Source organism: Heterodontus francisci, chromosome 5 (assembly GCF_036365525.1).
Source record: "Heterodontus francisci isolate sHetFra1 chromosome 5, sHetFra1.hap1, whole genome shotgun sequence".
In the NCBI taxonomy this organism is placed as follows: domain Eukaryota; kingdom Metazoa; phylum Chordata; class Chondrichthyes; order Heterodontiformes; family Heterodontidae; genus Heterodontus; species Heterodontus francisci.
Genome location: NC_090375.1, coordinates 204,143,261 through 204,156,522, shown reverse-complemented (window position 1 = coordinate 204,156,522; position 13,262 = coordinate 204,143,261).

Genomic DNA, 13,262 nt, shown 5'->3' with positions numbered 1-13,262 from the left:
TTTCCAGGGTAACTGACCGCCCTGTTTCCGGGGTAAATGATCTCCCTGTTTCCGGGGTAACTGACCACCCTGTTTCCAGGATAACTGACCGCACTATCTCCGGGGTAACTGACTGCCCTGTTTCCAGGATAACTGACTGCCCTGTTTCCAGGGTAACTGACTGCCCTGTTTCCACGGTAAATAACCGCCCTGTTTCCGGGGTAACTGACTGCCCTGTTTCCAGGGTAATTGATCACCCTGTTTCCGGGATAACTGACTGCCCTGTTTCCAGGGTAACTGATCACCCTGTTTCCGGGGTAACTGACTGCCCTGTTTCCAGGGTAACTGATCACCCTGTTTCCGGGATAACTGACTGCCCTGTTTCCAGGGTAACTGATCACCCTGTTTCCGGGGTAACTGACCGCCCTGTTTCCAGGATAACTGAATGCCCTGTTTCCAGGGTAACTGACTGCCCTGTTTCCAGGTTAACTGACTGCCCTGTTTCCGGGGTAACTGACTGCCCTGTTTCCAGGGTAACTGACCGCCCTGTTTCCGGGGTAAATGATCTCCCTGTTTCCGGGGTAACTGACTGCCGTGTTTCCAGGATAACTGACTGCCCTGTTTCCAGGGTAACTGACAGCCCTGTTTCCACGGTAAATAAGCGCCCTGTTTCCGGGGTAACTGACTGCCCTGTTTCCAGGGTAACTGATCACCCTGTTTCCGGGATAACTTTGTGCGCTGTTTCCAGGGTAAAAAACTGCCCTGTTTCCGGGGTAACTGACCGCCCTGTTTCCAGGATAACTGATCACCCTGTTTCCGGGGTAGCTGAGTAATCTGTTTCCAGGGTTACTGACCGCCCTGTTTCCAGGGTAACTGACTGCCCTGTTTCCAGGGTAACTGACTGCCCAGTTTCCAGGGTAACTGATCACCCTGTTTCTGTGGTAACTGACTGCCCTGTTTCCAGGGTAACTGACTGCCCAGTTTCCAGGGTAACTGATCACCCTGTTTCCGGAGTAACTGATCACCCTGTTTACAGGATAACTGACCGCCCTATTTCCGGGGTAACTGACCGCCCCATTTCCGGGATTACTGACTGCCCTGTTTCCAGGGTAACTGAACGCCCTGTTTACGGGGTCACTGACCGCCCTGTTTCCAGGATAATTGATCACCCTGTTTCCGGGATAACTGACTGCCCTGTTTCCGGGGTAACTGACCGCCCTGTTTCCAGGGCAACAGATCACCCTGTTTCCTGGGTAACTGATCACCCTGTTTCCAGGGTAACTGCCTGCCCAGTTCCATGGTAACTGACTGCCCTGTTTCCAGAGTAACTGATCACCCTGTTTCCGGGATAACTGTCTGCCCTGTTTCCAGGATAACTGAGTGCCCTGTTTCCAGGGTAACTTACTGCCCTGTTTCCGGGGCAACTGATCACCCTGTTTCCAGGCTAACTGACTGCCCTGTTTCCAGGATAACTGATAACCCTGTTTCCGGGGTAATTGACTAATCTGTTTCCAGGATTACTGACTGCCCTGTTTCCGGGGTAAATGAATGCCCTGTTTCCGGGGTAACTGACCGCCCTGTTTCCAGGATAACTGATCGCCCTGTTTCCGGGGTAACTGACTGCCCTGTTTCCAGGGTAACTGACCACCCTGTTTCCAGGATAACTGACTGCCCTGTTTCCAGGGTGACTGACTGCCCTGTTTCCGGGGTAACTGATCACCCTGTTTCCGGGGTAACTGATCACCCTGTTTACAGGATAACTGACCGCCCTATTTCCGGGGTAACTGACCGCCCTGTTTCCAGGATAACTGAATGCCCTGTTTCCAGGGTAACTGACTGCCCTGTTTCCAGGTTAACTGACTGCCCTGTTTCCGGGGTAACTGACTGCCCTGTTTCCAGGGTAACTGACCGCCCTGTTTCCGGGGTAAATGATCTCCCTGTTTCCGGGGTAACTGACCGCCCTGTTTCCAGGATAACTGACCGCACTATCTCCGGGGTAACTGACTGCCCTGTTTCCAGGATAACTGACCGCCCTGTTTCCAAGATAACTGACTGCCCTGTTTCCAGGGTAACTGATCTCCCTGTTTCCAGGGTAACTGATCACCCTGTTTCCGGGCAACTGACTGCCCTGTTTCCAGGGTAACTGACTGCCCTGTTTCCAGGGTAACTGACTGCCCTGTTTCCAGGGTAACTGATGACCCTATTTCCGGGATAACTGAATGCCCTGTTTCCAGGGTAACTGATCACCCTGTTTCCGGGATAACTGACTGCCCTGTTTCCGGGGTAACTGACCGCCCTGTTTCCAGGGTAACAGATCACCCTGTTTCCAGGGTAACTGATCACCCTGTTTCCAGGGTAACTGACTGCCCAGTTCCATGGTAACTGACTGCCCTGTTTCCAGAGTAACTGATCACCCTGTTTCCGGGATAACTGTGTGCCCTGTTTCCAGGATAACTGAGTGCCCTGTTTCCAGGGTAACTTACTGCCCTGTTTCCGGGGTAACTGATCACCCTGTTTCCAGGCTAACTGACTGCCCTTTTTCCAGGATAACTGATAACCCTGTTTCCGGGGTAATTGACTAATCTGTTTCCAGGATTACTGACTGCCCTGTTTCCAGGATAACTGATCACCCTGTTTCCGGGGTAACTGACTGCCCTGTTTCCAGGGTAACCGACCGCCCAGTTTCCAGGATAACTGATCACCCTGTTTCCGGGGTAACTGACTGCCCTGTTTCCAGGGTAACTGACCGCCCTGTTTCCGGGGTAAATGATCTCCCTGTTTCCGGGGTAACTGACCACCCTGTTTCCAGGATAACTGACCGCACTGTCTCCGGGGTAACTGACTGCCCTGTTTCCAGGATAACTGACTGCCCTGTTTCCAGGGTAACTGACTGCCCTGTTTCCACGGTAAATAACCGCCCTGTTTCCGGGGTAACTGACTGCCCTGTTTCCAGGGTAATTGATCACCCTGTTTCCGGGATAACTGACTGCCCTGTTTCCAGGGTAACTGATCACCCTGTTTCCGGGGTAACTGACTGCCCTGTTTCCAGGGTAACTGATCACCCTGTTTCCGGGGTAACTGAGTGCCCTGTTTCCAGGGTAACTTACTGCCCTGTTTCCGGGGTAACTGATCACCCTGTTTCCAGGCTAACTGACTGCCCTTTTTCCAGGATAACTGATCACCCTGTTTCCGGGGTAGCTGAGTAATCTGTTTCCAGGGTTACTGACCGCCCTGTTTCCAGGGTAACTGACTGCCCTGTTTCCAGGGTAACTGACTGCCCAGTTTCCAGGGTAACTGATCACCCTGTTTCTGTGGTAACTGACTGCCCTGTTTCCAGGGTAACTGACTGCCCAGTTTCCAGGGTAACTGATCACCCTGTTTCCGGAGTAACTGATCACCCTGTTTACAGGATAACTGACCGCCCTATTTCCGGGGTAACTGACCGCCCCATTTCCGGGATTACTGACTGCCCTGTTTCCAGGGTAACTGAACGCCCTGTTTACGGGGTCACTGACCGCCCTGTTTCCAGGATAATTGATCACCCTGTTTCTGGGGTAACTGACTGCTCTGTTTCCAGGGTAACTGATCTCCCTGTTTCCGGGGTAACTGACTGCCCTGTTTCCAGGGCAACTGACCGCCCTGTTTCCGGGGTAACTAACCACCCTGTTTCCAGGGTTACTGTTCACCCTGTTTCCGGGGTAACTGATCACCCTGTTTCCGGGGTAACTGATCACCCTGTTTCCGGGCAACTGACTGCCCTGTTTCCAGGGTGACTGACTGCCCTGTTTCCAGGGTAACTGATCTCCCTGTTTCCGGGCTAACTGATCGCCCTGTTTCCGGGCAACTGACTGCCCTGTTTCCAGGGTGACTGACTGCCCTGTTTCCGGGGTAACTGATCACCCTGTTTCCGGGGTAACTGATCACCCTGTTTACAGGATATCTGACCGCCCTATTTCCGGGGTAACTGACCGCCCTGTTTCCAGGATAACTGAATGCCCTGTTTACAGGATAACTGACCGCCCAATTTCCGGGGTAACTGACCGCCCTGTTTCCAGGGTAACTGACTGCCCTGTTTCCAGGTTAACTGAATGCCCTGTTTCCGGGGTAACTGACTGCCCTGTTTCCAGGGTAACTGACCGCCCTGTTTCCGGGGTAAATGAACTCCCTGTTTCCGGGGTAACTGACCGCCCTGTTTCCAGGATAACTGACCGCACTATCTCCGGGGAAACTGACTGCCCTGTTTCCAGGATAACTGACCGCCCTGTTTCCAAGATAACTGACTGCCCTGTTTCCAGGGTAAATGATCTCCCTGTTTCCGGGCTAACTGATCACCCTGTTTCCGGGCAACTGACTGCCCTGTTTCCAGGGTAACTGACTGCCCTGTTTCCAGGATAACTGACTGCCCTGTTTCCAGGGTAACTGATGACCCTATTTCCGGGATAACTGACTGCCCTGTTTCCAGGGTAACTGATCACCCTGTTTCCAGGGTAACTGATCACCCTGTTTCCGGGCAACTGACTGCCCTGTTTCCAGGGTAACTGACTGCCCTGTTTCCAGGGTAACTGATGACCCTATTTCCGGGATAACTGAATGCCCTGTTTCCAGGGTAACTGATCACCCTGTTTCCGGGATAACTGACTGCCCTGTTTCCAGGGTAACTGATCACCCTGTTTCCGGGATAACTTTGTGCGATGTTTCCAGGGTAAAAAACTGCCCTGTTTCCGGGGTAACTGACCGCCCTGTTTCCAGGATAACTGATCACCCTGTTTCCGGGGTAGCTGAGTAATCTGTTTCCAGGGTTACTGACCGCCCTGTTTCCAGGGTAACTGACTGCCCTGTTTCCAGGGTAACTGACTGCCCAGTTTCCAGGGTAACTGATCACCCTGTTTCTGTGGTAACTGACTGCCCTGTTTCCAGGGTAACTGACTGCCCAGTTTCCAGGGTAACTGATCACCCTGTTTCCGGAGTAACTGATCACCCTGTTTACAGGATAACTGACCGCCCTATTTCCGGGGTAACTGACCGCCCCATTTCCGGGATTACTGACTGCCCTGTTTCCAGGGTAACTGAACGCCCTGTTTACGGGGTCACTGACCGCCCTGTTTCCAGGATAATTGATCACCCTGTTTCCGGGATAACTGACTGCCCTGTTTCCGGGGTAACTGACCGCCCTGTTTCCAGGGCAACAGATCACCCTGTTTCCTGGGTAACTGATCACCCTGTTTCCAGGGTAACTGCCTGCCCAGTTCCATGGTAACTGACTGCCCTGTTTCCAGAGTAACTGATCACCCTGTTTCCGGGATAACTGTCTGCCCTGTTTCCAGGATAACTGAGTGCCCTGTTTCCAGGGTAACTTACTGCCCTGTTTCCGGGGCAACTGATCACCCTGTTTCCAGGCTAACTGACTGCCCTGTTTCCAGGATAACTGATAACCCTGTTTCCGGGGTAATTGACTAATCTGTTTCCAGGATTACTGACTGCCCTGTTTCCGGGGTAAATGAATGCCCTGTTTCCGGGGTAACTGACCGCCCTGTTTCCAGGATAACTGATCGCCCTGTTTCCGGGGTAACTGACTGCCCTGTTTCCAGGGTAACTGACCACCCTGTTTCCAGGATAACTGACTGCCCTGTTTCCAGGGTGACTGACTGCCCTGTTTCCGGGGTAACTGATCACCCTGTTTCCGGGGTAACTGATCACCCTGTTTACAGGATAACTGACCGCCCTATTTCCGGGGTAACTGACCGCCCTGTTTCCAGGATAACTGAATGCCCTGTTTCCAGGGTAACTGACTGCCCTGTTTCCAGGTTAACTGACCGCCCTGTTTCCGGGGTAACTGACTGCCCTGTTTCCAGGGTAACTGACCGCCCTGTTTCCGGGGTAAATGATCTCCCTGTTTCCGGGGTAACTGACCGCCCTGTTTCCAGGATAACTGACCGCACTATCTCCGGGGTAACTGACTGCCCTGTTTCCAGGATAACTGACCGCCCTGTTTCCAAGATAACTGACTGCCCTGTTTCCAGGGTAACTGATCTCCCTGTTTCCAGGGTAACTGATCACCCTGTTTCCGGGCAACTGACTGCCCTGTTTCCAGGGTAACTGACTGCCCTGTTTCCAGGGTAACTGACTGCCCTGTTTCCAGGGTAACTGATGACCCTATTTCCGGGATAACTGAATGCCCTGTTTCCAGGGTAACTGATCACCCTGTTTCCGGGATAACTGACTGCCCTGTTTCCGGGGTAACTGACCGCCCTGTTTCCAGGGTAACAGATCACCCTGTTTCCAGGGTAACTGATCACCCTGTTTCCAGGGTAACTGACTGCCCAGTTCCATGGTAACTGACTGCCCTGTTTCCAGAGTAACTGATCACCCTGTTTCCGGGATAACTGTGTGCCCTGTTTCCAGGATAACTGAGTGCCCTGTTTCCAGGGTAACTTACTGCCCTGTTTCCGGGGTAACTGATCACCCTGTTTCCAGGCTAACTGACTGCCCTTTTTCCAGGATAACTGATAACCCTGTTTCCGGGGTAATTGACTAATCTGTTTCCAGGATTACTGACTGCCCTGTTTCCAGGATAACTGATCACCCTGTTTCCGGGGTAACTGACTGCCCTGTTTCCAGGGTAACCGACCGCCCAGTTTCCAGGATAACTGATCACCCTGTTTCCGGGGTAACTGACTGCCCTGTTTCCAGGGTAACTGACCGCCCTGTTTCCGGGGTAAATGATCTCCCTGTTTCCGGGGTAACTGACCACCCTGTTTCCAGGATAACTGACCGCACTATCTCCGGGGTAACTGACTGCCCTGTTTCCAGGATAACTGACTGCCCTGTTTCCAGGGTAACTGACTGCCCTGTTTCCACGGTAAATAACCGCCCTGTTTCCGGGGTAACTGACTGCCCTGTTTCCAGGGTAATTGATCACCCTGTTTCCGGGATAACTGACTGCCCTGTTTCCAGGGTAACTGATCACCCTGTTTCCGGGGTAACTGACTGCCCTGTTTCCAGGGTAACTGATCACCCTGTTTCCGGGGTAACTGACTGCCCTGTTTCCAGGGTAACTGATCACCCTGTTTCCGGGATAACTGACTGCCCTGTTTCCAGGGTAACTGATCACCCTGTTTCCGGGGTAACTGACCGCCCTGTTTCCAGGATAACTGAATGCCCTGTTTCCAGGGTAACTGACTGCCCTGTTTCCAGGTTAACTGACTGCCCTGTTTCCGGGGTAACTGACTGCCCTGTTTCCAGGGTAACTGACCGCCCTGTTTCCGGGGTAAATGATCTCCCTGTTTCCGGGGTAACTGACTGCCGTGTTTCCAGGATAACTGACTGCCCTGTTTCCAGGGTAACTGACAGCCCTGTTTCCACGGTAAATAAGCGCCCTGTTTCCGGGGTAACTGACTGCCCTGTTTCCAGGGTAACTGATCACCCTGTTTCCGGGATAACTTTGTGCGCTGTTTCCAGGGTAAAAAACTGCCCTGTTTCCGGGGTAACTGACCGCCCTGTTTCCAGGATAACTGATCACCCTGTTTCCGGGGTAGCTGAGTAATCTGTTTCCAGGGTTACTGACCGCCCTGTTTCCAGGGTAACTGACTGCCCTGTTTCCAGGGTAACTGACTGCCCAGTTTCCAGGGTAACTGATCACCCTGTTTCTGTGGTAACTGACTGCCCTGTTTCCAGGGTAACTGACTGCCCAGTTTCCAGGGTAACTGATCACCCTGTTTCCGGAGTAACTGATCACCCTGTTTACAGGATAACTGACCGCCCTATTTCCGGGGTAACTGACCGCCCCATTTCCGGGATTACTGACTGCCCTGTTTCCAGGGTAACTGAACGCCCTGTTTACGGGGTCACTGACCGCCCTGTTTCCAGGATAATTGATCACCCTGTTTCTGGGGTAACTGACTGCTCTGTTTCCAGGGTAACTGATCTCCCTGTTTCCGGGGTAACTGACTGCCCTGTTTCCAGGGCAACTGACCGCCCTGTTTCCGGGGTAACTAACCACCCTGTTTCCAGGGTTACTGTTCACCCTGTTTCCGGGGTAACTGATCACCCTGTTTCCGGGGTAACTGATCACCCTGTTTCCGGGCAACTGACTGCCCTGTTTCCAGGGTGACTGACTGCCCTGTTTCCAGGGTAACTGATCTCCCTGTTTCCGGGCTAACTGATCGCCCTGTTTCCGGGCAACTGACTGCCCTGTTTCCAGGGTGACTGACTGCCCTGTTTCCGGGGTAACTGATCACCCTGTTTCCGGGGTAACTGATCACCCTGTTTACAGGATATCTGACCGCCCTATTTCCGGGGTAACTGACCGCCCTGTTTCCAGGATAACTGAATGCCCTGTTTACAGGATAACTGACCGCCCAATTTCCGGGGTAACTGACCGCCCTGTTTCCAGGGTAACTGACTGCCCTGTTTCCAGGTTAACTGAATGCCCTGTTTCCGGGGTAACTGACTGCCCTGTTTCCAGGGTAACTGACCGCCCTGTTTCCGGGGTAAATGAACTCCCTGTTTCCGGGGTAACTGACCGCCCTGTTTCCAGGATAACTGACCGCACTATCTCCGGGGAAACTGACTGCCCTGTTTCCAGGATAACTGACCGCCCTGTTTCCAAGATAACTGACTGCCCTGTTTCCAGGGTAAATGATCTCCCTGTTTCCGGGCTAACTGATCACCCTGTTTCCGGGCAACTGACTGCCCTGTTTCCAGGGTAACTGACTGCCCTGTTTCCAGGATAACTGACTGCCCTGTTTCCAGGGTAACTGATGACCCTATTTCCGGGATAACTGACTGCCCTGTTTCCAGGGTAACTGATCACCCTGTTTCCAGGGTAACTGATCACCCTGTTTCCGGGCAACTGACTGCCCTGTTTCCAGGGTAACTGACTGCCCTGTTTCCAGGGTAACTGATGACCCTATTTCCGGGATAACTGAATGCCCTGTTTCCAGGGTAACTGATCACCCTGTTTCCGGGATAACTGACTGCCCTGTTTCCGGGGTAACTGACCGCCCTGTTTCCAGGGTAACAGATCACCCTGTTTCCAGGGTAACTGATCACCCTGTTTCCAGGGTAACTGACTGCCCAGTTCCATGGTAACTGACTGCCCTGTTTCCAGAGTAACTGATCACCCTGTTTCCGGGATAACTGTCTGCCCTGTTTCCAGGATAACTGAGTGCCCTGTTTCCAGGGTAACTTACTGCCCTGTTTCCGGGGTAACTGATCACCCTGTTTCCAGGCTAACTGACTGCCCTGTTTCCAGGATAACTGATAACCCTGTTTCCGGGGTAATTGACTAATCTGTTTCCAGGATTACTGACTGCCCTGTTTCCGGGGTAAATGACTGCCCTGTTTCCGGGGTAACTGACCGCCCTGTTTCCAGGATAACTGATCGCCCTGTTTCCGGGGTAACTGACTGCCCTGTTTCCAGGGTAACTGACCACCCTGTTTCCAGGATAACTGACTGCCCTGTTTCCAGGGTGACTGACTGCCCTGTTTCCGGGGTAACTGATCACCCTGTTTCCGGGGTAACTGATCACCCTGTTTACAGGATAACTGACCGCCCTATTTCCGGGGTAACTGACCGCCCTGTTTCCAGGATAACTGAATGCCCTGTTTCCAGGGTAACTGACTGCCCTGTTTCCAGGTTAACTGACTGCCCTGTTTCCGGGGTAACTGACTGCCCTGTTTCCAGGGTAACTGACCGCCCTGTTTCCGGGGTAAATGATCTCCCTGTTTCCGGGGTAACTGACCGCCCTGTTTCCAGGATAACTGACCGCACTATCTCCGGGGTAACTGACTGCCCTGTTTCCAGGATAACTGACCGCCCTGTTTCCAAGATAACTGACTGCCCTGTTTCCAGGGTAACTGATCTCCCTGTTTCCAGGGTAACTGATCACCCTGTTTCCGGGCAACTGACTGCCCTGTTTCCAGGGTAACTGACTGCCCTGTTTCCAGGGTAACTGACTGCCCTGTTTCCAGGGTAACTGATGACCCTATTTCCGGGATAACTGAATGCCCTGTTTCCAGGGTAAATGATCACCCTGTTTCCGGGATAACTGACTGCCCTGTTTCCGGGGTAACTGACCGCCCTGTTTCCAGGGCAACAGATCACCCTGTTTCCAGGGTAACTGATCACCCTGTTTCCAGGGTAACTGACTGCCCAGTTCCATGGTAACTGACTGCCCTGTTTCCAGAGTAACTGATCACCCTGTTTCCGGGATAACTGTCTGCCCTGTTTCCAGGATAACTGAGTGCCCTGTTTCCAGGGTAACTTACTGCCCTGTTTCCGGGGTAACTGATCACCCTGTTTCCAGGCTAACTGACTGCCCTGTTTCCAGGATAACTGATAACCCTGTTTCCGGGGTAATTGACTAATCTGTTTCCAGGATTACTGACTGCCCTGTTTCCAGGATAACTGATCACCCTGTTTCCGGGGTAACTGACTGCCCTGTTTCCAGGGTAACCGACCGCCCAGTTTCCAGGATAACTGATCACCCTGTTTCCGGGGTAACTGACTGCCCTGTTTCCAGGGTAACAAACCGCCCTGTTTCCAGGGTAAATGATCTCCCTGTTTCCGGGGTAACTGACCGCCCTGTTTCCAGGATAACTGACCGCACTATCTCCGGGGTAACTGACTGCCCTGTTTCCAGGATAACTGACTGCCCTGTTTCCAGGGTAACTGACTGCCCTGTTTCCACGGTAAATAACCGCCCTGTTTCCGGGGTAACTGACTGCCCTGTTTCCAGGGTAACTGATCACCCTGTTTCCGGGATAACTGACTGCCCTGTTTCCAGGGTAACTGATCACCCTGTTTCCGGGGTAACTGACTGCCCTGTTTCCAGGGTAACTGATCACCCTGTTTCCGGGGTAACTGACTGCCCTGTTTCCAGGGTAACTGATCACCCTGTTTCCGGGATAACTGACTGCCCTGTTTCCAGGGTAACTGATCACCCTGTTTCCGGGGTAACTGACCGCCCTGTTTCCAGGATAACTGAATGCCCTGTTTCCAGGGTAACTGACTGCCCTGTTTCCAGGTTAACTGACTGCCCTGTTTCCGGGGTAACTGACTGCCCTGTTTCCAGGGTAACTGACCGCCCTGTTTCCGGGATAAATGATCTCCCTGTTTCCGGGGTAACTGACTGCCGTGTTTCCAGGATAACTGACTGCCCTGTTTCCAGGGTAACTGACAGCCCTGTTTCCACGGTAAATAAGAGCCCTGTTTCCGTGGTAACTGACTGCCCTGTTTCCAGGGTAACTGATCACCCTGTTTCCGGGATAACTGACTGCCCTGTTTCCAGGGTAACTGATCACCCTGTTTCCGGGATAACTTTGTGCGCTGTTTCCAGGGTAAAAAACTGCCCTGTTTCCGGGGTAACTGACCGCCCTGTTTCCAGGATAACTGATCACCCTGTTTCCGGGGTAGCTGAGTAATCTGTTTCCAGGGTTACTGACCGCCCTGTTTCCAGGGTAACTGACTGCCCTGTTTCCAGGGTAACTGACTGCCCAGTTTCCAGGGTAACTGATCACCCTGTTTCTGTGGTAACTGACTGCCCTGTTTCCAGGGTAACTGACTGCCCAGTTTCCAGGGGAACTGATCACCCTGTTTCCGGGGTAACTGATCACCCTGTTTACAGGATAACTGACCGCCCTATTTCCGGGGTAACTGACCGCCCCATTTCCGGGATTACTGACTGCCCTGTTTCCAGGGTAACTGAACACCCTGTTTACGGGGTCACTGACCGCCCTGTTTCCAGGATAATTGATCACCCTGTTTCTGGGGTAACTGACTGCTCTGTTTCCAGGGTAACTGATCTCCCTGTTTCCGGGGTAACTGACTGCCCTGTTTCCAGGGCAACTGACCGCCCTGTTTCCGGGGTAACTAACCACCCTGTTTCCAGGGTTACTGTTCACCCTGTTTCCGGGGTAACTGATCACCCTGTTTCCGGGGTAACTGACAGCCCTGTTTCCAGGGTAACTGACCGCCCTGTTTCCGGGGTAACTGACTGCACTGTTTCCAGGGTAACAGTTCACCTTGTTTCCAGGGTAACTGACAGCCCTGTTTCCAGGGTAACTGACCGCCCTTTTTTCGGGGTAACTGACCGCCCTGTTTCAAGGATAACTGATCACCCTGTTTCCGGGGTAGCTGAGTAATCTGTTTCCAGGGTTACTGACCGCCCTGTTTCCAGGGTAACTGACTGCCCGGTTTCCAGGGTAACTGACTGCCCAGTTTCCAGGGTAACTGATCACCCTGTTTCTGGGGGAACTGACTGCCCTGTTTCCAGGGTAACTGACTGCCCAGTTTCCAGGGTAACTGATCACCCTGTTTCCGGGATAACTGACTCCCCTGTTTCCAGGGTAACTGACTGCCCTGTTTCCAGGGTAACTGACCACCCTGTTTCCAGGATAACTGACTGCCCTGTTTCCAGGGTGACTGACTGCCCTGTTTCCGGGGTAACTGATCACCCTGTTTCCGGGGTAACTGATCACCCTGTTTACAGGATAACTGACCGCCCTATTTCCGGGGTAACTGACCGCCCTGTTTCCAGGATAACTGAATGCCCTGTTTCCAGGGTAACTGACTGCCCTGTTTCCAGGTTAACTGACTGCCCTGTTTCCGGGGTAACTGACTGCCCTGTTTCCAGGGTAAGTGACCGCCCTGTTTCCGGGGTAAATGATCTCCCTGTTTCCGGGGTAACTGACCGCCCTGTTTCCAGTATAACTGACCGCACTATCTCCGGGGTAACTGACTGCCCTGTTTCCAGGGTAACTGACTGTCCTGTTTCCACGGTAAATAACCGCCCTGTTTCCGGGGTAACTGACTGCCCTGTTTCCAGGGTAACCGATCACCCTGTTTCCGGGATAACTGACTGCCCTGTTTCCAGGGTAACTGATCACCCTGTTTCCGGGGTAACTGACTGTCCTGTTTCCAGGGTAACTGATCACCCTGTTTCCGGGGGAACTGAGTGCCCTGTTTCCAGGGTAACTGATCACCCTGTTTCCGGGATAACTGACTGCCCTGTTTCCAGGGTAACAGATCACCCTGTTTCCGGGGTAACTGACCGCCCTGTTTCCAGGATAACTGAATGCCCTGTTTCCAGGGTAACTGACTGCCCTGTTTCCAGGTTAACTGACTGCCCTGTTTCCGGGGTAACTGAATGCCCTGTTTCCAGGGTAACTGACCGCCCTGTTTACGGGGTAAATGATCTCCCTGTTTCCGGGGTAACTGACTGCCCTGTTTCCAGGATAACTGACTGCCCTGTTTCCAGGGTAACTGACAGCCCTGTTTCCAC